This window comes from Misgurnus anguillicaudatus, chromosome 6 (assembly GCF_027580225.2).
Source record: "Misgurnus anguillicaudatus chromosome 6, ASM2758022v2, whole genome shotgun sequence".
Taxonomy (NCBI): Eukaryota; Metazoa; Chordata; class Actinopteri; order Cypriniformes; family Cobitidae; genus Misgurnus; species Misgurnus anguillicaudatus.
The window spans coordinates 9,581,310-9,608,154 of record NC_073342.2 but is presented as its reverse complement, the minus strand read 5'-3'; the positions used below and the strand labels follow the sequence as shown (position 1 = coordinate 9,608,154).

Here is a 26,845-nt window from a genome sequence, read left to right as displayed (position 1 = left end):
GTAAGCAGGTGGTGGACTTAAGAGGATTTATAAAAGTATAAATGAAAACCGACACGGAACCTACGCCTATAAAAACTATTTGGGCATTTGCAGATTAAGGGCGATTTAGGTTTTTGTGTTTAAATTTTAGGCATTATCTTCTTGATTGGTAAGTACACTTTGTTGTGATATTTGTTGTGGTTGTTGACAAAATGTTTTGTATAAGATTGTATTTGTTTCTTTAAGTTACATGACCTAAAGGTTAAAAACACCTCTTTACAGCATATGTTTTAGAGCATCAATCATGGTTGGTGTCCATTTAAAGTATATTACATACAATATGATATATATTGTTACAGTTTATGGCACACACTTACTGTTCCAGAATCTTCTACAGCGTGGAAAAGCAAAGGATTCATGGTAGGCGAGGTCACATGTTCACTTAAGACCACAAAGAGCAAAAAATAAAAACATAAATAAAAAGTTTGGTTTCAATTTGGCTTTTGTTTTTACTTTATATATTCGACAGCTTTCTCCCAATTACAGTCAATCATATACATGGGGGCTTTTAAAGCTCTTCTTTAGGTTTTGAATAACAGTGTGTATATGACATATTAAAAAATGTAACATTAGTGTAAAGGTGTTTACAACATAAGACAAGTGGAGACAGAAGAATCTGAGGGCCCTTCATGCCATTCACACCCCTGCCCAAATATGCGTTTCCCCCAGTGAGCTATCCTGCACACAATCTGTGCAAACTCGCTTATACGCTAAAATGGAATCTGTTTGTCGAGTGGTGTTCTTCTCAACATGACTCATTGCATTGGCCTCCGTTAAAAGGGTATGGGACCTCCATGCAATTACGGTTGACAATTAGTGTCTTCAGTTTGGACCTGCTGTCTCTAGTGTAACACTAAGACCAAGGCCAGGCTACATGCCCAAGGTTCCCACCACTCCATTCAGAGATCAGATGGTGAGCCTGCAAATGCGGTAGAGCCTACACTATGGTTGTACGTCGACAGAACGCAAAGCTTTAGGACTTCAGACCAACTCTTTGTCTGTTACGGTGGTTAGCAGAAAGGGAAAGCTGTCACCAAGCAAAGGATATGTCCCACTGGATAGTGGACACCATTGCCTTCGCTTATCAAATGCAGGGCACTCCATGCCCACTTGAAGGCTCACTCTACAAGAAGTGTTGCTTTATCTTGGGCATTAGCTAATGGTTCCTCACTGACAATCATTTGCAGTGCTGCTTGCTGGGCGACACCTAGCACGTTTATAAGATTCTATAGTGTTTGTGTCGAGCCAGTATCCTCTCGTGTTCTTTCCTCTAACCGGTGAAACACTGAATGCCGGCTCGGGTGTTGGCTTGCAGCGCCCTTTTGGGGCTACACAGTAATGCCATTATGGAATGCTGTTAGTGCCAAAATGCTGACAAAAAAGTTTGGTACTCCTCCACCGCCTTGGCGGCTGATGTTGAGAATCGGCTGTCAGCCTTTCATCAGATGTATTCTCTGTAACTTGTGTTAAGGCCTAGGCGTCTATATAGTGTCCCCTACGTGGTGTTCCTATATGTATATTCTTTGTGGGGTTAATTTTACCAACCCACATTTTCCCTTGGTAGAGCCCACTCTGCATCTCTCTCTAGTATGTGATAACTTCGAGATTTTCATATGTGAGAACCTATTGGTTGTTCATGTTTATGCCACCCAGTCATAACCTCCAAAGGGGGTGGCTTCCACAGCGTTCATAGTTCTGCCCAGATGGGTTCGCTTCTCAGTTCACTACCGTAGGTTAACCCTTTATAGGGCACTCATTGAAATCTTTGGAAATTAAAATTTTTAACCTCAGAAAGCCAATGGGTGATGTTACAGGACATTATTTAAAAAAAAAAAATTAACAATATTTTTCACCTTTGCATTGCAAATCAAGGTCAACGAAGTTACCATATATGAGCACTTGCCTGTCTAGGGTAAAATAAATTACAGATTGTGAATCTTAAAAATTTGATAAAAATCACACACAAACTGCAAGGGACATTTATTTATTATAGGCATCAACTGCCAGGAACATTTATTTAGAGACATGGTCTTGCGGTACTGATTCTGGCTTGACTGGGTTTACAGGAACAACAATGATACCCCTCTTCTCAGCTGCCGAGCAGACAGCTGCAAAAGAAATATGCTTAATATTACACCAACTCTCATATATTTGTTAAGGAAAACAGTAACAGTGTAATTTAGATCTACTGGAAAAAAGAGTATCGACATAGAAAATATAAAAACATAATAAAAACAGAAAATACATTCATAACTACTGTTAGTACCACTTATATTTGCTCATAATTGTGTTTTATCACAAACCAATATTTAGTATTTTAAATCAATTCACACAGTACTAGGCCTCACACTAACAATAAGTACCTGTGTATGCCATTTAACTATAATAAAAAAACATACATTTATAAGGCATATGTCTAAAAATGGACATTTGTGCCACTTAGGTGAACAGGGCATATGATCAAATATGGTGCGTTTGGTTTTCAGTCAAACCTTAAGCAAATTTTTAAAAATGCTATGCAAATAACAACAATCTCAATCTTTAACACAACTATTCAACCAAATAATTTGTGAGTTACATCAACTTACCATGTTTAGTTATGATGTTATAACTATTGTTGTGGGAGAAGGCAGGTTCAAAAAAGTAATATTTTTGATTTCTGGAAGATGGCTGTGTATGAGGTGCTCCAGGCCACTGCTGATTGGTCAGATTCCTTGATGTTAATATCTGTGAGATAGCTTGATCTCCCCTGATTGGCTGAGAGAAAACTACATGACTCTACTACTCCAAATAAAGGCAGGGGGAGGGCACTTTGAATGTGTGCGGAAGTGACTAAATATGGTTACTTGCCCCATAAAGGGTTAAGAAACAAGTAGTGACTGGCCTTCTGCAGTAAGCCCAGGTTCTGTCTCTTAAGATAATAGACAGAAGGAATACACAGGCACTGGAAGTTACTGCTTCAGTGGCGCTTTGGTAGGGATTCCCAATTTGTAGGTCACAACATGACGTTGTAGTGACCAACTGAAAGGGAATGTCTCGTTTACCTATATAACACTTGTTCCCTGAAAGAAGGGAACGTCTCTTCGCCACATTTTGCAGTTCCACTGCTGATACTGGCCAGTCACTGATGCTCGGCTTTCTTAGCAAACATAGCGGATTTGGACCTGTGCTGCGGGGCGGTGCCGGCAGATGCAAATATCTGAATGCCAAGTTCATTGCCATTTTAGTAGTTTCTCGAAGTAGATTGATCACACAAAGCGCATTCCCAATTCGTCGGCCACGAAGTGATGTCTCAATTCCCTTCCTTCATGGAAAAAAGGTTACATACGTAACAGAGTCGTTACACACAGGTCATTAGCTTGTTAATTTTAGGCCAGGGGTGACCAACCCTGTTCCTGGAGATCTTCCCTCCTGCATATTTTAATTCCAACCCAGCTTCAACACACCTTACTCTAATTTTTAGGTAGCCCTGAAATGCTTGATTGCCAGGTTCAGGTGTCTTTGAATGGGGTTGGAGCTGAACTCTGTAGGACAGAAGATCTCCAGAAACAGGGTTGGTCACCACTGTTTTAGACTGTATTAATTGAAAAAATGCAAATATTCTACGTTTTTTTTGTAAAGATATATAAAGGTGTGTTATGTGTCCGATGTAAAGTGGAGCTATTTTAGTTAAAGTGCCCATATTATGAGAAACTCACTTTTTCTGGGTTTTGGGGTGTTATTTTGTGTCTCTGATGCTTCCACATGCAAAAATCCATCCATGCTGTTTTCAGTGAGATACAGGTTTCTGAATGTCCTCTGCCTTGAGTCTCAGATTGCACGAGTTTAAACTCAGCTCCGAAGTGACGTAACTAGCCGTTTCGGCACATTCCGTTTGAATCTTCCCGCCCACCACCCCACTCGCAGGTCTCCACCCACCAGGTAGCTAGAGAGCACAGAGCAGTCATTTGGCTGATATCCTCTATACTGTTATCATGTCTCACGGAAATAACAGCGCTATTTGGATTTTATGGATTATACTCCCGCCTACTTTTAAAAACAAAGTTTAAACGCGTGTTTATTTAAACCTAAAATGTGATCTCATATACAGTGTGTTACGACGCAAATAGTCCTCAGATTGTAACGTTAGGGGATAAGACGTTCATGCGAAATCTGATGTAAACAACAGACTATACAGTATATCTGTATTTCAGGGATTATACGCATTTGTGGACAAAAATGGTCATTGGATGTATTTTATTGGACTTTCATGGATCATTCACACATCTGAAACAGACTGGATTCGATTCGCGATTGTTATATCAACACAAAAGGTAAGAAGTCACGTTATATTTTGCATGTTGTCATCTTCTGTCACAAAATACTACATTTATGATGTTAGAGCATCTGTATCTCAAAACAGAGATCATACATTGATGCTAATCCCGTAAATTATACCTTTTAAATGTATGTTAATATTGTTTGTAGACAGTAGGCTATAAAGATGTTTTTTGCAGGCTAGATAGTTTGCAGCGTGGTTTCGAAAGTTAAAAAAAATTTAACGGCTTTATTTTACAATTCTACAAGAACTAAGTAATAGTGCTTTGCCAAACTAAAAGTGTTTTGCCAAACTAACCAAGACCGGGCCTTACCGACCCGGCTTTTCTGACGAGGCTAACGTACCCCAGAGTCTCTTTTCACTTTACGGCCCGGACCTCCTGCTAGCTTCTAGCAGTGGTCCACAAGCAGTATACATCCCCCGCCGGGTCTAAATTTCTGTCATTTGTGAAAATAATGCGTTTGAAAATGGGAATATGTTAGCATTGTCCAGGGAAAATGAGTGTTGAAACTGCTACATCACAATTTACTCTGGATTGTGTGTCATGGGTTTCTTCTCCTGTAGTGTACTTATTAGTTATACTTTTCTGCTTGATTTGTCTGTTGGCAACATAAACCGTTAATAATAATAAATAAAAATAACACAGTATGGCCTGTACTGCTCACGATACCACTGAGCACGCGCACGGGCACATGACGTTAGTAGTGGGGCCTGATTAAAGGAGCAGCAGCTCATAAATATGTAATGACTAGCTCAAAACGGCACAATCTAAAATGCACTGAAACAGAGGCTCCTAGAGATGGGTAACAATCTTTTCCAACAAGCTATTTCGAGCAAACAACTTTTGAAACATGCTTTATGGAACTCATACACCTATTTAACTTGTGGAAAAGCAGTCATAAAATGGGCACTTTAAGGGTTGGTTTACCGGACAGGGTTTAGATTAGGACTAGGTCTTTATTATATAAGGACATTTAGCACTTATAAGAGATGTCTCTATTTTTGTCAGTGATAAGCCCTGTCCGTGAAAACCACTCAATAGTGTTTAATTACATGTGATGTCTGAGGGAAATTTAGCCTAACGTTAATGTTATTTTAGGGAATAAAGTCTTTCACTGTCAAGCTTTATTATATTGAACATGTATTTATTTATGTATGTGTGTGTGAGTGTGTGTGTGTGTGTGTGTGTGTGTGTGTGTGTGTGTGTGCGTGCGTGCGTGCGTGTTTATATTACTGTGTTTATTAAACCAGAGCACCGATGATGTAGAGAGGCAGACCAGAGGGATATGGTGAGGCTGTCTCCTACTGTACAGGTGGAGGAGAAGTTCTCCTCAATGGCCTTGCAGATGTTCTGGCTGACTTTGGGGTGCTTTTTGGACTGTTTTATGCTCTCTGTTTAGAGTGGACTTAATTCTGTATGTTCAGACTGTATGATTAATGATTGTAATGAATTAAAAGCTAAATGTTTTTATGTGACTGAAGTTAATAATTTGTTAACAACACCAGCATTATTTGGTAAATAATAAAAAACATTTATTAAAAATTCCTAAATAATAAATAATAATTGAAGAGCCAACTAAAAAACAACAATCCAGGTAACACTTTGGAGACAGAAATTGAGTGAACGTAAAATTTCTGTTGAATAGTTACAAAAAAATAATTGAGCCAACAATTGTTTTGAATTAACAATTTTACATTAGTCCAAGTAACTTGAAATAAATAGTTAGGTAAAGTTGAATGAACTTAAACTTGACTCAGTGGTGGACAGCAAACACAAAACGTTCCCATATGGTTCCCATTTGGTTATTTTTTGGGATCCCTCCATCTATGTTATTTTTAATAACCTAAAGAGAACCTTCCCCAAACATTCCCTGCAGGTTATTTTTAGGTTTTATTTTTATAACCTAAAGGGAACCTTCCCAGAACGTTAAGACCTATGTGGGCAAAATAATTTCATCCTTGAAATATATCTTAATTGAAATAATTCATTTTGGTGGAATGTCACTTTTATACAAAGAGCAAATAATATCACAGATAGGATGATCAGTGTAACGCTTAAATAAAATAAATAAGAAATAAGAAAATTTTCTTTAATTTTAATAATGATAATGTTAATTATAATGTTGTTCACCATATTAATTTTAAAATATGAATTTTATTTCAACTTGTCCAGCTGAAAATAAGAGAAAGTAAGAAATGTCAGAAAGTTCATCAGTTTGTTAATTAACCATTTCAAACATTCTGGAAGGAGCCTGATTAGTGTAGTCAGGTGTTTCATATAAGGATACATCATTACATACCATTGAGGACACTGACTGACTATTCTCCATCAACCGTCATTAACTAAAAAAAACCCTAAAGAAATGTTAAGTGGACTAATATATTTACTCAATTTGCTGTGAGTACACCACAGTTGTATCAGTATAACATTTGTGTGTTTTCTCACTGACTGGCATAGACAAATGTGGCCCTTTGTAATTTGGAAATTTCATGGGAAAAGTGTATGTCTTAAACATGTTTAAATGTTGTTTGGATTAAGGCACAGCACATTTTGTTTAAAAATGTTCCCATATGGACAGTCGAAGTCATGAAGAAATGGTTGATACTGTATTTTTCATGGGGAACGTAAATCTAATTATTAAACAATTAGTTTTAATGCTGTGAATTTGGACTGAACATCCCACTTCTGTTATGCCTTAAACCATTTGAAAAATAAATTATTGTTCAATAAGCGGTGTATAAATTGTATGAATGTAAATGAATGTACATTTTATTAGATGTTCATGTTTTATTTCAGATATCATTAACCCATTTCAGCCCACCGGCAACTATAGTTGCCACAGTGCATAGTTGTCATTTTCCTTTTTTTAAGAATTTTTTAGATGTTATCCATGTTTTATTTCTCAATGACATGCAAGCTAACAACCAAATAAAGGATTAAAAAAAGAAAGAAAAGGTATTTATCTCCTTCCTGTCACATGAGGCTGTCAACTTCTTACCTCTTCTTCCAAGAAACATGGCGAAGGCAAACCCTCCCAAAGAAAGGTAATTTTCATTTTACTAACAAGTATTTTTGGTTGACATTTATGTATCTACATAATCATGAAGGTCTCTAGAGTCATCCAAACCAAACAAATCTTACAAAAGATCTATAGTTTTTTATATACTTAGTAAAAAGTCCAAGCGGCAACTATAGTTGCCGGTGGGCAAATGCCTTGTGAGTACATATATCATGGGGAAATGGTGTATACTGTGTCAATAGGTTAATAATCAAGGTTATTGGTCTTTTTTAGTGCTTTTTTCTTTCATAATATCATACCTAAAACCCTTTAACTAACATATCTACTGTCCATTAGACCCTAATTTGATAGGGAATAAAATCCATTCATACAGGTCATTTAAAGAGGGAGACAGAGATCTCCTCTTTTTCCAAAGACTGGTTGCCCATTTTATTGATTTATTTTCATATTTTTTCATTAAAGGACAACTCAGGTGAAAAATGAACCTAAGGGTAATTAACACATGGTTACCGAGTAGATCGTTCTCTGGGATGCGTTTTCATGATAATCAAATTTAAAGAGTTTTTTATCAATAAAAACAGATTAGCGTATAGCGCTAGTATATGGGCAAAGAGTAAGTACAAGTAAATCGCTAGTTAATACCACTAACAAGGCTCAAAATAGCCTCACACTACCACAGTAGCATAATGAGGGTCCTTACATGCAAACCGAAGCATTGAGAACTTTGTAAGTGTACAAACAGTTTAATAAGAAGCTACTTTATAAAGACAGCACATTACGTGTATTCAGACAGCAGACATCTTGAAAAACAGACTCGACAAGTCGAGCCACAAACGATGTGCTAAGTGATATGAACTGATTTGGACCTGACATATGGTCCGTTGTTTCTGGAAGAAAGCACTGAATGCAACAGAGAAAATAAATAAATAATAATAATAATAAAAAACCTGAACAAGTCACAGTTTATATCACTTAGCACGTGTTCGTAAATCTAAACTTAAGACATTCTTCTTTAACAAAGCATTCACATAAAATGTCCAGTAATTGTACTTGTCCCGCAATAGTTATTTTGTCTAGAACAAAGCACTCACATACCTCATATGGGTAATATACTATTGCTGCAATATGTAGCCTGTCTGGAACAGAGCCTTTTTAAACTACACTACTGCATGACACTTGCGTTTCATGTGACCGGCCCCTACGCTAATTGAATTCTGTTTCTCTCTCCCTGTCTCGTCCTTGACCCCGAGGACAATGAGACAAACAGACCCATTTCCTGTTGCTGTGAAGGTCATCACACCACTGATCTACTGGCTGTCCTTCAACGTGATGCCCAGCCGATGCACAACCACCGGCTGAACCAGTTTAATCCGCTTACCTGCCTCCTATCCCTACCCTGTTTATATATATAAATATATATATATATATATATATATATATATATATTAATTTCTCCCAAGGGTTTTTGTCCTACTAGGAGTTTTTCCCACAGGGTTTTCTCCTAGGGGGGTTTTCGTCCCCGAGAGAGTCAGCCAACTTTGGCTTAACTTAGCACTTTACTGTATACGTTACATTATTAATACGCTCGCTTGTATGGTTTATCCTTAGCTGCTATATTCTACTTCTTATATTATCTATTGATTTTCTGTGTTCTCCTTTACATCTACTCATGTAAAGCTGCTTTGCAACAATTAACAATTGTGAAAAGCGTTATATAAATAAAATTGAATTGAATTGAATTGAACAAGAGATTATAAGCTAGATGCATTTTTATTTGGGGGGGGGGGGGGTTCGCATCGAATGTTCTTTGACTGTTATACATAATAAATGTGTTTATGAAGGTTGATCTGTTGAAAGCCGTTATTTTGAGTAAGATGCCAAATGTATTAAAATTTGACATTAAAGGGGTGCATACAACCTTTTTGCCCACCGGCAACTGTAGTTGCCGCACATTCAAATATGATTTTCAAAAAAATAAAAATAAAAATGGGGAAAATAAATGCAGAACATGTTTACAGAGGACACTATTAACACAATTATATGCATGAAACCATTCAGAAAAATTTGGGCACAAATGGGTTAAGCATTTTTATGTTATTTATATTTTTGTTTAATATAATTAAATTTATGGTTTATCAAATTTTTATGTATTAAGAACAGTAAAGCAACGTAGATAAAATGGTTTGTTGATTGATTATTTATGCACAGGCATCAGAATGTAGAGGTTAGGAAAACATTCTGGGAACGTTCCCTGCTGGTTAGCCAGGAAAGTTTTCTTAACGTAAATAGAATGTTTCCTTTAGGTTACGAGAACGTTCTGGGAACCCAACGAGACTGTTCTGGGAACGTTCCCGGAACCTAAAGGGAACGTTCTATTTACGTTAAGAAAACTGGCTAACCAGCAGGTCAAGCTACCAATCAGGGTACAGCACGTGTTTGGTTTTTGAACTTGTTTTAGTTGCCCCGGTAACGTTATACTAAATGTGAATACACGTTTATGTCAGTGCAGCAGCCAGCCAGCGTATCGTTTGGAGAGCGAAAGCAACGGAGGAAATAACTGAGGCAGCCAAGGCTTTATTTACGCAAGTTTTCTTCTATGCCTACCTTAGTGTGTTATTTTCTTACAAGAATTTCCCTTCAAATCTAAGGAAACAAGTAGAGGTAAGACATTTTCATTTTGGTTATATTTTTAAACAAGTAATCTTAAGTGTAGCTGTTGAAAAAAAAACAATAGATACCCATCACAGAGATTCTAATGGTTTAAAAGAACCATTCGCTTTTACCATTAAAACCACTACAAAATTCCTTTTCGTAGTGTGTTTTGGGACATATTCCAGTAGGATTTAATGTCCCCACCAATAGAACCCGACACAAGCCAGTAAAGACGAACAGAGACCATTATAGTTTCCATTCCCATTACAACCATTAAATCCAATAGAATTTCTGTGATGGTTTCTGTTGTTTTTTGGCAGGATTGTGTGGTTAAAATATATAAAACGTTATCATGAAGTAACTTTTTATGTTCGCCAAGTTGGCTAATCTGGTAAATTAACTGCCATTAATCATAGTAATAATATATATTTTAAATATTTTAATTGTTAAAATAAGTATCATTATTATTAAAATAATAATCATTGATTGGTATGTAATTTCCTTTTGATGTTTATTGTTGTTGTTAAATCAAAACCCATAGTTACTACACTTTTACTATAATAAAACCATTTTTATACATTTTTAGAAAGGTCTATACATTTAGAACAAAATGTGCATGTTTATATAGAAATAATTGAACACGCCCCCGGATAAGGATCTTAAAAGCTATGCTTTAAAATAACAATATTTCTGTTTATTTTAATACAATAAATATTTAATGTTAAACAAGTTCTAATTTCAGTCCTCGAACACACCTTTATTTGCGGGCGGGCGCCTCCGTCCTCGTGAGTTCAACCAGGATATAACCGATGTTTACCTCAGACGAGAGTTTTCGTTTCTGTGGTAAATTCTAAGGTAAGTTTTTATTAATTCCTGTTTTCTTCATTAAATAAGTTCACCGTGGTGTTCATTTTGTTGTTAGTAATTCGATATGACTAAAATATTATGAACTTTAATTGTTTACTGTTGATGTAAGCCGGTAGTTTGAGCTCATAATGCAGCTATGAGGTAATGTAATGCAGCTCTTTTATTTTTCTTTACCTTCTAAAAAAATGTGTTATCATCGTTCTTCAAATTTATTTGACATAGTTAATTATAACGCAAGTTATATAGGGTTTGAAACGTAAATCTATGGTTATAACTTATTTAAACAGAAGCCATCAATTCTGGATTAATAACTATTATATATTTTTGTTCACTTTCTTCCAGGTCATTTTCTTGTTGTATTTTGATGTTTTACATTGGCTGAAGAGTAAGTATTACTTTGTGTTTATATTTGCACCCAAAACATAAGTGCTCAAAAAGTGCATAAGTAAACCACAAAGTTTAAACAATGGATAAATAAAAATATTACCTACAACTAAATAGTCAGAGCTCATTTTGACTTGATGTACACCTCAGTCTCATATAATGTATTATATGATGCATATAGTTTTAGTAAAAAAATAATAATTCTTTCATCATTTTGGATTTTATTAAGGCCAGAACACAGCTCATTCACACAAATTTAATAGTGACACACTGACTAACATCCATCAGCTTTCTGCAATAAAATCCTACAGATACTCTTAAACAAAGACAATTATAAGATAATCCTTTTGGATCCATTAAAACATCAATTTAAAACAATAAAACATAGCTGCTTGAAATACTTGGTAAGAAAAACTAGTGCATCTATCAACCTAGAAAATGTGAAAAAGATCAACCCAGTAACTTAGTTTTGGTAAACCATTCTCTATAAGCACATACAAAAATAGGTTGTTGAAATTTGTCCCTCTTTATGAAGTCATAAAGAGCTCTTATTCGAATAATACCGCCCCCTTAATCTGCACTCTCCAATCACAGCACTGCCATTTAGTGCAGAGAAAAAGAGAGAGAAAAAAATAATTCACAGTACAATTGAGTTTCAATTCATTGTGATTAGTGTCTGCACTTCATCAGGTCATTTGCATTTTAAAGGACACACCCAAAACGCCACATTTTTGCACATACCAACAAAGTGTCAATTCTAATATGTTATTATAAATTATCTATATGGTATTTTAAGCTAAAACTTCACATATGTGCTCTGGGGACACCAAAAATTTATTTGACATTTAAAAAAAAGTCTTGTGCCATGGCCCATTTAAAGCTCACATAAAACACCACTCTGTTACTGCTAATCTCATGTTAATCTCAATGTCCCCATTGACTTGACCATAGTAATTTTTCCTACTATGAAAAGTCAATGGGCGAGTCATAAGCAAGCAACACGCACAAACATTATCCAAAAGTCCCTTTGCTTACATTTACAAATATACATTTACTTATATATTATATACGCTACACCAATGTTATCTTGCACTGAAAGATATCTTATATATAGCTAGACTTTAAGCAAATAAAAACTAGGTCTCGAAAGTATTTGAAGTTTTTTAATAATTGGGGCTAAAAACAATGTTAAAATGCAGAAAACCCCTTTTAAAATTAGTTACCTACTAACTTGGATTAATCATGATTGAATTTTGTTAAAAATGTCTTTTAATGATGATTTTCTTTATTGTTTTTTTACGTTTGTGTCACTTAGATGCTGTGATAAAAATGCAACCAGGACACCACATCTGCAGTGACAGGATGGGGGAAGAATCAGAAGGTTCAGAAGATAATATCAACTGGTGCCCCTGAGGAAATTAATATTGTTTTGTTTCTTTTGTTTAGTAATAAGTGGCTTTATGTGGTTTTGTTAAATAAAAGAAATTCAGTATTCAATTCACATGTTTTGCACATCATTTTCTATATTTTACTTTCATGTATTTATAGCCAGGGTGCCTATTTATTGCCCAATGTGCCCACATATTGCCCACAGATAGCCCACACTTTGCCAAGTGTACCCACAGTTAGCCCACACTTTGCCCAATGTGCCCACAGTAAGCCCCCAGTTTGCCCAATGGGTCCACAGTAAGCCCACAGCCAGGGACGGACTGGGGCTAAAAAACAGCCCTGGACTTTCTCCCAAATAGGCCCATCATCTGGCCATTTGCCCCTAGCCGTGCACAACAGATACTAGGACAGGATGGCCAGATACTATTCCACAATACTGTCAGACTATCAGACAAGGTTATTTAACATTTTGTCAATGTCATATTACACTTTGATTTATATTAAGGCTGTGAAATAATGAAAATGGCGAGGCCCTACCAATTTTGTCTGTAAAGCTTTCACAAACAACCACCAGGTCTTTGGCAATTCCACAATACTAAACACAAATATGAAAGACAAGGAAAAACTGTACTCTGATGGAAGACAGACAGAAAGTGCAAGCTAGGATTTTTTTTTGGTTAAACTAAAATTTGGTCAATTATTTAGCCCCCTTTCTTGTATGTTAGCACGTTTAGAGTGGTATAGTTCAGTGTGAAATATAAACAGCTCACAGTACAAATTCAACAACAATACAAAAGTTTAAAGGAATTAATTTAAAATATAAACGTCATAAGTCAAGTTAAATAAATATGAAACTACTACTACTCATCAGCTGACATCCCCGGGCCAATGAGCATTAAGCTGTGTCATCAGCAAGTCTTTTCCCATCTTGTTTTTCACCAACGCAGTTGGTGGAGAGCAACTGCGCCTGACTGCAGAATCTGACAAGCCCGCCTCGTCATCGTTGTCACCACTGGTCGGCGCGAAGGAATGAGCCCCACAGGGACTCCTTGGACCAAAAGTGCCTGGTCCCACCATGGACACAGAGCTTGAAGGCATGTACGTGACGCACAAATCTTTATGTACCTGTGCACCTTCGGGTGGAGTTTGAGGGCATTCAGCCATCTCTGCAATCCGAAATCATGCCCAGCAGCCGCTGAAACTAAACCAGCTTCACCCGTCTGCCCAGCTGAAATTGGTCCAGGAGGGTCAGAATAGATGGCACCCTCTGCGAAGTGAGAGATGCCGACATTGTGACAAAATTCAGGCAGAGACCCAAAAAGACTGCCTACTGACTTGGCTCGAGGTTGCTTTTCTTTACATTCACTGTGAAACCCAGGGACTGGATGTGTGAGAAAAGTGACCACAATCCAGGTGGACAAGGTCTGTTTAGACACAGGGAGCCCCAACTTCTTGTCACCAAAACAAACAAAAAGCTGGGTGTGAGTGCATCTCGCGGGCAAAGATAAGTTCGCAGTGCTCTCACCGGACATATAGTAAGCAAGCTCCCATTCCCCTGTGGAAGAGCCATGTCAAGCTGAAAGGAGCTTATCTCAATCACCTGGTTAAGAGTCTGAGGGTTAACCACCTCAGGCAGAAAATAAGGAGTCTTGTGTCCTCTGAGACTTGGTCGGGAGATGGGGCGCAAACCAGCCAGTTGTCCAGATAGGGAAGGATTTTTATCCCTGACAGTAGAAGTGGAGGTAGCTAATACCACCCAGGTAAACACTCTCGGGGAGAGGGACAGGACAAATGGCAGGACCTTGAACTGGTATGCTTGTCTCTGGAAGGCAAATTGAAGGTGTTTAACCGCCTTAGGTCCGAGATGGTGCGCAACACACCATCTTTCTTTGTAACAAGGAAATACGTGGAATTAAAGCCAGTGAGCTGTTTGCTGGGATCGACTTTTATGATTGCATCCTTCTGTAGTAAGATTAAAACCTCCTGTGTTAAAAAACGAGCCTGAACCGGGTCCCTGACGGAGGTCATGTGGACCCGCAAGAAAGTAGGGGGACGCAATCTCTAGTTCGCAGAGACTGCTCAGCCTTATCCAACAACCCCTGGGAGTCAGGATGAAAAACCTGTCATGGGACAACCGGCATTTGCACAAGTTCTTTCCGGTTATTTTCTGGTAGAGACGTTTGCGCTAACCAAACCTGCCGTTGTAACATCACGGCTGATGCCATAGTAGACCCAATATCTCTGGTTAGCTGAGAATGGGTAACAAGGGCAGAATCTATTTGACTCATGGATTCCTTGTCATCGGGATTAGCAGTCTTTTTAAGGGCCGCCAACAAAATGGCAAGCGCATTACCAGAGCGAGCCCCCCGTGTGGTGGCATTGGAGGTGCGACACACCAGACAGTCAGTCTTAATGCACTCTTTAACCGGACAACGTGGAGTAGCCGTCACAACCAGACGTCAAAGCTGCCATTTCCCATTCGACCGGAAGCATATCCTCCATACCAGTCATGGCACTTTACATCCAAATGTCAAAAAACTAAAATCAATGAACAGCACTAATAAAGCATCATTTTTACAGATCATTAACTTAAAAAAGTTGGTTTAGGGTTTAGTTACTCTTTAAAAGCCTACAACGAACGGCCGGTTTGGACTACAGCCCTCTATTTCCTGCTTTAATGACGTCAGTAAAACAGTTCGTTGACTAAACTCCGCCCACAGGAATACGTCAGTCACCAGCTTTGCCTCAAATGGCTCTGCTAAGCTAAGCTGCTATCGAATCACAGCACACTAAACAAACTACACAATCAAAACTCGATACGTATTTCTGAAGGAGGGACTTCACATAACAAGGAAGACATCACCCCGTTTTGAGGACAGTGAAAACAGCGCTATACAGATAAGTAAATTGTGTGAAAAATACCGCGTTTTTTTACACGTGAAACATGAACACATGTTATATTGCGCACTGTAAACACAATCAAAGCTTCAAAATCACAGACAGGACGGGAGCCATGCTGAAAACAATAAGGGGCGGTTTCCCGGACCAGGATTAGCTTAATCCAGGACTAGGCCTTAGTTTAATTAGAAAATATAACTAGTTTTAACAAACATGCCTTACTAAAAACATTACCTGTGTGCATTTTGGGGTAAAACAAAGGGCACTGATGTATTTTAAGATATGCAAGTGGAAGTTGTTTTCAGTTTGGAGAGCTCTTAAAAGTGTTTGAGTCTAGGACTAGTCAAATCCCTGTCCAGGAAACCGCCTCTAAGAGCACTAAACAAGTTCTTGTAACGTTTTTGTTATATAATATTGCTTATTAAAATGATTACAAAATAAACATTGCTGCATGAAAAAGTAGTTAATAATCCAGCAGTCCCATTCCATCCCCCAAAACAGAGTGTGTCCCCAAAATGCAAAAAGGCTAAGACAGAATATTTGAGATCCCAGGTAAAATTAAAGTATGCTTCAATGTACTTAAACCAGCAAGTATATTTGTTAGTTATGTAAAGTTATGCTACAAATATACTAATTAAAAGTTAAGTTCTACTTGAGCAGTACTTCAGTTTACCTGAAAAAGTAAGAATACCAGTATACCAACTACATTTTATTGAAATAAATGATGTCTCAAAATAACACTTAGATGTTCTTAACTTAATTTTAAGAAGTACCAAAAACAAGTGTGATAAAAGCCACAAAATGAGTGCTCGAAAATAGTACATTTACTAAGTGTACTTAAAAAGTGTATTTTATTTAAGTGCACTTTTTTCACCTGGTATAGCATTTGTTAACTCTTAACACCCCACCCTGGACCTCCTCGGTAATTTTCAAACCCTGGCTACGGCCATGGTGGTGACGGTCTGAGTGAGGTCTAAATAGATCTCCAGGCCAAACTTCCCGTCCTCAAATGGTGTGAGCGGGGCTAAGTTCGGCTGGCACCCAGGCTAAGGAAGAACTGGACCTTTAATGTTTTTAATCTTTTGCAGAGAAAGCACGGTAGCCACATTAAAAGGTATGTTAACTATCTAACAAATAAATCTTAAAATGAGACTTATTATTTAATTTGGTTCTAAAAAAAAATGTTTAGCTTTAAGGTTTAAGGCTTATGATCATTTTAATAGACATCAGTGTCTGATTAATTAATGTAATTCTATTAATATATTAGTGAGTCAAAAGAGTCTTTATATGTACAGTAATATGAGTTCAGCGTGAGTTTCCTGACAAAAATGATACAGCCATAATAAATCACAGTACTTTTGTACTGAAGTACATTTTGGGCAAATACTTTGATACTTTCACTAAAGTAAAAATTTAAAGCAAGTACTTCTGGAGTAATATTTTACATTGATATCTCTACATTTACTCGAATAGATGATATGTGTACTTTGTCCTCCACTGCTTTTATTACAAGACTTTGTAAGTCCAGGTAACTAAAAAAAATAGTCCGGTCAATTTTTTTATTAAACAAAAATTATAACTACTTACACATTTAAGTAAATATTACAAAAAGACAACTCAAATAGTTAAGTAAACAATATTTTACAGTATACTGAATTTATTCAACATATGGTTGTTGAGGTCACAAATACTCTTGTCAAGTCAACTTACGAATTAGTTGAGAGAGTAAAAATTAAGATGTTCAAGTTGTGTCAATTTAAAAATATTAAGTTGAACTTTTATTTTCGCAGTTTCTCTGCCAACATAATTTTGTCTTTGTTTTCTGTGGAGCTAGAATGATCTCATAATGTGTTTAAACTAATGCGGACACACTGCACAATACCACACAGCATTACGTATCTTAAGTTAGTTTAAGATTTGTTTGAAGATTTGGGGGAAATGTTTGTGCTTTTGCTTGTGTGTTTATTACCTGCATTTTGAATTCACGAAACTGATTTTGTAAATGTAAATTGTGCATTTATGAATTAAATGTCACAGTACTGTAACCCATGTTGGTTCACTTTTAGCGCCAGATTTACCAAACTGTGCAAATTAGCTTGAGAGCGCAATTCCAAAAAAAAGGTAATATCTGCAGGTTATTTACTAAAAATACGCAAATTAAATAACACAGGCGCTACAGCTGATTTCCATAATGACCAATGCAGTCTACTACGAGCAGGCCAAATTAGTTCAGGGTCACAAATAAGCAAAGCTGATCCTCAGGTGTGTGATCTTCTCAGGGCCGTGCACAGGGGGGTGGCCCGGTGGCTAGACGCAACTGCCCTTCTGCCCTAATCGGCTGAGGTGCCCCTCTCGCCAACCCCAGTCAAAGTGTTCTGTTACCGCTCGTCTAAAGATCCACTGTTACTGGTAATCCACTTCGTGATTTCCCGCCCGCTCCGCAACATCTCTCACATTCTGTGTCCACTCTTTGAAGGTCGAAGACGACAGTTTGTTGTATTAACAGGTAGATTCATTACATTACCTCAGTTGTTGAGCTGCTCAATTAGTAATTTGGTAGATTGAAGCCGAGAGAGGTCGTGTTCTATATTTATTTTTGCTTGCATGTGTTCTAGTGATCACTACTTAATTTTCTCGTTATCTCTAGAAAACAGCAGCTTGTTTTATTGTGATCTTGACATAAAAAAGTTGTATTCTTGTGATGTGATTAAAGCTTACGTGTACTCAATAGAACATAATTTTTAGACAGCAAAAGCATATTTAGCAAATTAGCATGGATGAACAAATGAGATTTTACTTACATCAGGGATTCGCTCAAGAAGATTTGCCAATAATTGACCATTTGATAGCGCGGTGAATTTAGGGACCGTCTTTAAAGTAACTCCATATACATTTCTACTTTAAACAGCATTAAAATGGAATAACTTAAAGTTAACAAACAGTCACAAAACCAAATGTAAAGTGTTCGTGGTTGTCAACTATAATGCGCACTTTTTTTAGATGTTTTATATTCCCAGCCAACATTGACATGTGGGCCCCACGTGGGTCCCATCTGGGCAGCATGGGTTACATGTGGGCATGGGCTTCACATGGGCAATATATGTGGGTCCCATGTGGGTTTCCTATGTGGGCCCCATATGGGTTTGCCCATGTGGGATAATAATGTGGGCCCCTCATGGCACCTATGTGGGCAAAATTTTTTTTTGCTTGAAATACATTCTTTATACATTTACAATCTTAAAATAATAACTTTTGGTTGATTGTCACTTTTAAACAAATAGCAAATAATATAACAGATATGATTTGATCAGTATAAAACATTTTAAATAAAAATGCATTATTTTTTACATTTAATTAACATTGATATGTGGGCCCCACATGGGTCCCATATGGGCAACATGGGTTTCATGTGGCATGGGCTTAACATGGGCAATATATATGGGTCCCATGTGGGTTGACTATGTGGGTCCCATGTGGGTTTCCCTATGTGGGCCCCATATAGGTTTGCCCATGTGGGATAATAATGTGGGGCCCTCATGGCACCTATGTGGGCAAAAAAATGTTATGCTTGAAATATCTCTTTATACATTTATAACCTTAAAATAATAACTTTTGGTTGATTGTCACTTTTAAACAAATAGCAAATAATATAACAGATATGATTTGATCAGTATAAAACATTTTAAATAAAAATGCATTATTTTTTACATTTAATTAAAATTGATATGTGGGCCCCACATGGGTCCCATATGGGCAACATGGGTTTCATGTGGCCATGGGCTTAACATGGGCAATATATATGGGTCCCATGTGGGTTGACTATGTGGGTCCCATGTGGGTTTCCCTATGTGGGCCCCATATAGGTTTGCCCATGTGGGATAATAATGTGGGGCCCTCATGGCACCTATGTGGGCAAAACATTTTATGCTTAAAATACATTTTATATACATTTAATATCTTAAAATTATAACTTTTGGTTTATAGTCACTTTTATACAAAGACCAAATAATATCACAGATAGGATATGATCAGTATAAAACATTTTAAATAAAAATGCATTATTGTTAACATTTATTTGTGATATTTGTAATGTTTACCTGCCAATTATTAATTTAAATTTGCACAGCTGAGCATGAGTGAAAATAAGAAATGTCAGAAAGTTCATCAGTTTGATAAGTGTGTTAATTAAAGAAATGTTTCAAACATTCTGAAAGGAGTCTGATTAGTGGAGTCAGGTGTTTCATATAAGGAGACCTCATTACGATCTGCTCACTGCGACGACACATTACGCTTGACAAAGTAGTCCTGCTTCAAACGTTTTTAATTGTGATTTTTATCTCATAATATAATATCATATTTTAAATAATCTTTGCTAAAATAGGCAGACTTTTAAAATTACAACTATGAAGATGATAAACATTTAAACTACAAGAATTTCTGCTCAGGCGCAAGGATACGGTTTTTATCGGAGCAGCAGGAGTCTCTCACAACTGTTACACTTGTAATTTATCCTGAGTTATGTTTTTAGAAAATGTAATAGTACGGTACAAGTTCACGGACTTCACACTGATGAATCAAAGCAAACGTGCAAGGACATTTAATGAGTTTGGCTGTGGATGCTTTGGAAGTTCTTCAAAAAAAGTTTGAGCAAAGATTAATTGATGATCAGAAGACCATCTCCAGAAGAGTGAGCAATGTTTGTGTTGTTTTTGAGTTTGAAGTATTTTAAGAGTTTGACTTCTTTCAATGCTTATTCAAAGTGTTATTTTAAATTGTTAGTCATTACCTGCCTTAGCAGTTTTGAAATGTTCATGATTATTTTAGCATTGTATTGTTATAAATTGACAATAAAGTATTTTGATATATTGAACCTCCTTCATGTTTTGTGATGTTACAGATGAATGAACTGTTGAATATTTATGCTGAAATCTGATATTTACCGAACTGAAATGATTTGCTTTTATCGGTTTTCAATTTAAAACAAATATATTATTTAAATAAATTACAATTAAGCATTAAAAGTATAATTATTTCATAATAAGGGACCAGTCCAGTACCCATCAAAAGTCCATTCTGGGCCCTGATATGTAACATGGGCTTCATTACGTGGGTGCAATATGGGCCCTATGTGTGTTGCCCACGTGGGTCCCACATAGGCCCCACTCAGTTTCTATATCAAATTCATGTGGGCAACCCAGGTGGGGCCACAGTGGAACCCATGGACAAACCCATGTACAGCCCACATTGGAAGCCCATATGGGACCCATATAGGGCCCATGTGTGTTGCCCACGTGGGCCCCACATAAGCCCCACTCAGTTTCTATATCAAATTCATGTGGGCAACCCACGTGGGGCCATAGTGGAACCCATGGACAAACCCATATAGGGCCCACATAGGAAGCCCATATGGGGCCCACATGGGCCCCACCTTGCAATGTTGGCTGGGTTTATTCAAATAAACTGTTAAATACTAATGAAGATAGAAACGTGTACAGTGCACTTTAGAGATGGTCCCTAAATTCACGAACATCAAACTTTATTTATTTATTAAGTCTATCGACAATTAGCTACGCGTGGTAACGGCGAAGACTCCTTGCATCAGCAGTCCACTTCAAAATAAATGAAATATTATGGACAGAAAATTACATTATGGCATTGGATTATTATGTCTGGATAGCGAGAAAAAACAACTTTTGTTATCTCAAGATCATGAGAAAACAAGCAGCAAAAATAAAAATATGGATGACCTCTCTCGGCTTTTATATGTTTTTGTATTTCTGTGGATGATTTGCTCTCTGTCTTCTTAAAGTGCTAACAACTTAGCAAACATTTTTAGAATTACAGTGATTGTCTAATGAGTAATGTACCCGATGAGATCTAATATAAATAACACCAAATTTGCTGTTGTTGGCACACTATGTCGAAAAAAATAAAAAACAATGTTTTTTAAAAAAAAGTCAGAGTTTGAAGGGAGGCTGCAAAAGCTGTTCAAAAGTGCAAACATGGATTCAAAGCTTCAGCATGTAAATCATATAGAATATTAAGAAGTTTTGTCACACTCTAAATCTTGTTATAAAGTCTATTTTCCATTATAATCACTTCCATTATAAAGGACTTATTTGATACTAATCTATAACACATCATATTGTTAAAACCATATAAATTGTGCTCCCCGTGCCCCCTTTTTGGTTTGGGCAACTGCCCCTCAAAATGTCTGTGCACGGCCCTGGATCTTCTAATGCAACAAGCGTTTGATTTCAGCACCATGAACATCGCAAATGAAAATTTTAAAATACATTGAAAAATAAAAAAGTTTTGAAACACCTGGTACTGTGTGACTTCTCCTGTGACTCAAATAAAAACGGTCTTAAGGCATTGGCCCTCATTTATCAAAAGTGCGTACACCAAATTTCCAGCGTTCACCTTGCGTACACCCAAAACCACGGTGAATTTGAGATTTATCAATATGGACGTTGGCGTACGGCATGCTCAAATCCTACGCCAGCTCAGGAGGTGGTGTACGCACATTTTGAGTTAGTGCAGAAATGCGCAAACACTTCCTAACACCAAAAAACGCACTGACAAACTAAAATATATGATATATTATGACCCACTGTAAAAAAAACATAGTAATTATAAACTTCAGTGTTTATTTTTATGCAACAATGTTCAATGTTTAATTTGTGATACTTTACCAAAGCATTTGAGTTGTATGCATCAAATCAGTCGAGAGCCTGTGCGCTTTGCCTGACGTTTAACAGCGAGCATGTGAACGGAGCTTAGTGGGAGCGGAGCGATAATATTACCATAAAAGCGCCTTTCCGAAAATTCCGCTCCCTCAGCACCGCTCGTTCGCTCGTTGAACCCAGAACGCCCTTTGATAATTTGCTAGTTCGAGAATCTGTAAAAACGTCTAGCAATAAGTTATGGAATTCAAGCCTAATACATAAATGTAAAGTAAAAATCAAAGTTAAGATTGAGCAGGAAGAAAAATTGAAAGGATGTGCTACGAAAACATGGTAATGCAATAAAAGGTAAGCTAGTTACATACCATTCGATGATAAATAAATACATATGAGGTAAGGTAAAATGCTTGTGTTGAATGGAGCCGTAAATCCGATCATGATGACATTAGGACAAAATTATGGCCACAAATTATTTTTTATGCTACATTATGGACACTATTTTTTCTTATTTAGTCTAAAGTATGGCCATAAATTTATAATTTGTACCCAATATTCAACAGTTTGCTCCTTGGAATTAATTATTATAATATTTCGTAATTACTATTACAATTATTATTACTTCAAATTATAAATTAGCTTAGAAAAACATGTGGATGTCGTGGAAACAAATTGTTAATTTGAATTATATCCGGAGCTCCGTATCAAACTGGATCTAAGATACAGCTAACAAACAACTGTAAATACAGAACAACACACTACAAAAGTTACTACATCATTTTAAAATATTATTTAAAAAAATTAACTGAACCATTAAGCAGACATAGGATTTAGATGGCAACAGTAAATAATAATAATAATAAATAATTATTCTTCTTAATATCAATTAATAATAAAAATAATATATTACAAATTGTCATCCAATTATTAATGTGTCTTTAATCCCACTCTTTAAACTCCCAAATAAAACAATTTAGTTTCTTTTCACTTCCCCGGATTCTCTTCTTTGCCGTCTTTCGTGTGTCAATGGCGTAAAATGAGGGCGTGGGGGAGGCGGAGACTTGAATTTATATGGGCGTGTTATTCTAATGACGATCGTTTTCAGCCGCGGCATTTATGAAGGGCAGATATTGCGTACACCTGAATATCAACGGTACGCACAGTTTCATAAATCAGGCGGTGAGAGGAGTGTAAGCATAATCTTACGCCAACATATACGCCCGTTTCTACGCAAGAATGATAAATGAGGGCCATTGTCTTGGCACTCATGGTCCATGTGTTGTTGTTGTTTTTCAGAAAATTTGCAGATCCAAAACGAAGTACATTCAATCGATTATGGATATGACGGTGGGTATTTATAAATGAAAATAACATTACATTTGAATAAATAAATACTAATATGCATTTGTTTTCTTTAGAGTATAATGACTCTTATGTACTATGTGAGTCTCCTGATGAGTGGCTACCACTGGGACTTTGACAACATTTTAAATGGCGAAAAGAGGATTACTGATTCTGACATATCAAAACTTAAGCCAGGTGATCTTATTTTAAGGGCGGCAGAGCATAAAGTTGGGAAACTAATTTTCCATGCTGGGGTTAACATTGAAAACAATGAAGTCATTCACTTTACATGTAAGAAATGCAAATAAACATAAAACATACACATTTTGATCCCAAACAAACATAAAATAAACTAATGCAATATACTAAAGCAACACCATTTCAACATATACTTACTGTGTGTGCCCAGCCGATACAGATGAAGTCCATTCAATATTTTCCTGGAGTGCATCTTCAAAGGGAAAAGGCAAAATCAGCAAAGAAAGTGTGATGAGTTTCATTGGTGATCAGCCTTACTGCGTTCTCCGTTTGAAATCTGGCATCCCTAAAGACTTCAAGGACAGAGTAAAGAGTGCTATGCACTCTAAACAGGAGTACCATCTATTCACAAACAACTGTCTACATTTTGCCCTCAGACTACTGGGGTAGGCAAACAACACTTTCTTTAAAGGCGGGGGGTGCATGATTTTTGAGAACACTTTGGAAAAGGGAGTCGGGCCGACTACCAAAACACACTTGTAGCAGTAAGATGCGTGTCTACTAAACAGTATCGTTGCCTGGGTTGCGTATGTGTGGGGCAGGTCTATCAAAAGAGGGTCCAGAATCTATAGGGGTAGGGGTGTGTTTGTTTAGGTCATTTCAAATGTCAACATTGGCTTTCAGAGACCATGCACCCTGCCTTTAATATAGACATTTTAAAAACACATTGATAAATATGTAGCCTTAGTTATGTTGATTTGGGTCTTTTTCCCTCAACAGTGTGACACAGCAAGACAACAATAGTAAGTTAATGTGTATATACTGTATATCTCTGTGTTATATCTGTATATGTTATATTTTTTTTCCTATTTTACTTTTTCATATGATTCAGATTTCATGGACAGGAAAGCAAAGATCCTTATTGAGGAGTATGTGGGATCTGCTGCATATACCAAGTAGGCAAATTGAACTATTTTTTAAATAGATATTATTCAATATAAAGTATACATGAATTAGTATATTTTGTTTCTTTATTCCCTCTACAGCTTGCTATGGAAAAATGACAACAGTCTTTCATCACTAATCATGAATGGTGTACACCACGGGGGTATCCAAATAACACTTTCTTTGACTTTTTCGTAGACATTAATTAATATCATTTGAGGGGTTACACCACTACAGTATGTTACAAACTAACACATTTTTTAGATATTTATAATTTTAATCTTATATGCATTTCTATTCACAGCTGTCTCCAACATGATGACCCAAACAACCAGCATTTCTGCTAAGTCATTAGCCTTAGCAGTTGCCCAACACCATTATTTTTGATTTTCACTAAATGCCTTCCAGGAAAATGTTCTTCTATAAATATATAAACATACAAATATATCAAATGAAAAAACAGACCCTCTGCTTTCAAACAAACAACAAGGAAAAAAATATTTCATCTTCATTTGTTCTCTTTTTATAACCTCTCATATATTGGTTTCTTCAAAAATACCAAATTTTGAGCATAAAGCTGAAATAATTGCATTTTGTTAGAGATCAGTTTCACAACGATTATTAAAACATAAAACGATTATCTAAAATTAATAAAATTTTAGCTTAAGTGTTTTTTTTATAAATTGGGTAAGAGCGGATTTACAGAATAAAACTCATCAGGAAAGCATAATTAGCAGGGAAATGTTTTCTCTTATTTGACAAGATCGTCAAAATAGTGTGGAAAGAGTTAAGAATCTGTTGGTAAAAATCTTTTAAGCTATTCATGATCTAATTTTCAGCTACATGTGTGACTCATCACTTCATAGTAAAAGTCTTTGGCAGCAGAAAAGTTAAAAGTCTATTATCTGTTTCTTGTTGGTCATCTTTGGTTTGCTTCGTGAGGGTAAATAGCAATCATGTATATTTTTTCGACAAATCACCTTTTCCATATTCACATTTTTGTATCCCTTGTCACAATCAATTGTTTCCTCACTGGGTGTAATGACATGTAGGACTTCAAACAAGGTACTAAAATCAAAGCTGATTTTAATCATTGTGCATTGGGAAAGTATTGGGTTAAATAAGGTGTAATGCGTTTGTATAACACTGCATGGATAAGTAATGCACAAACAAAGGCTCAAGGAGAAATATTTTTATTACGTCAATGATCTAAGAATCTGATTATTCACATAATAACATTTTTTTATTAATTACTGCCTGATATTTGACTCACTGATTTTCAAATGTATTTTAAATCACCTGACAACAAACAAAATGTTTACGAAAGTTGGATTTTAAATGACAAAAATCATTTTGTTGTTCCTGTTTTTATTTTTTATCATTTTCATATATGCTCAAAGAAGGTGTTCACCCTCTGTCACGTTGCTTTTTTCTAAAATAAACAAAAATCAGTATCATTATTGTACATGGCGATACCATAGTTTCTGTTCATTACGATACATATAACACAAAATGATCTCACCTGTTTCCTTTGGCAGAAAAAATAGACTTTTTTCAATTTAATGAATGGTTATGGTAAAATAAGATTTGCTTACCCCTCACAATCTCAGTGCAAAAAAAGTTCTTTTAAAGCTCACTAAATCATTCCCACCTGAAGATAAGTGACTTGTTAGCACAAAATGTTGGATTCGAAGGGGCTGTAAAGCAGAAGTCAGTTACAAGCACTGTTGGGTAAGTTACTCCAAAAAAGTAATTAATTACTAGTTACTAATTACATCTTCAATCATGTAATTAGATTACTTTACAAATTACTCTCTCCAAAAAGTATTTAATTACTTATTACTAATTACTTTCTAAATCCTATTTAGTACATGATACAAGGATAGGCTTGAAATAGCTCGAATAAATAATATATAAAAGTACATTATGGTCCCACTTTAGGGTCCAATTCTCTCTATTAACTAACTATTAACTACTTTTGCCTCAATATACTCCAACAACTAATACTAAAGAAGTTATACATTTTAAGTATTGGTAGAAATGGGGAGGGTTAAGGATGTAGAATAAGGTTTTGCAGAATCAGGCATTAATATGTGCTATTAAGTATT

At 36.3% G+C, this 26,845-nt stretch overlaps 1 long non-coding RNA gene across 1 annotated transcript; it reads left to right on the top strand.

Moving 5' to 3' along the window:
- Positions 1–9,837: 9,837 nt before the first annotated feature.
- On the top strand, positions 9,838–26,451 carry LOC129434227 (uncharacterized). Its single transcript, XR_012369819.1, has 6 exons — positions 9,838–10,038; positions 23,547–23,885; positions 24,004–24,595; positions 24,685–24,748; positions 24,839–24,900; positions 25,042–26,451. It is a non-coding gene; the product is annotated as an uncharacterized lncRNA (long non-coding RNA).
- Positions 26,452–26,845: the final 394 nt, after the last annotated feature.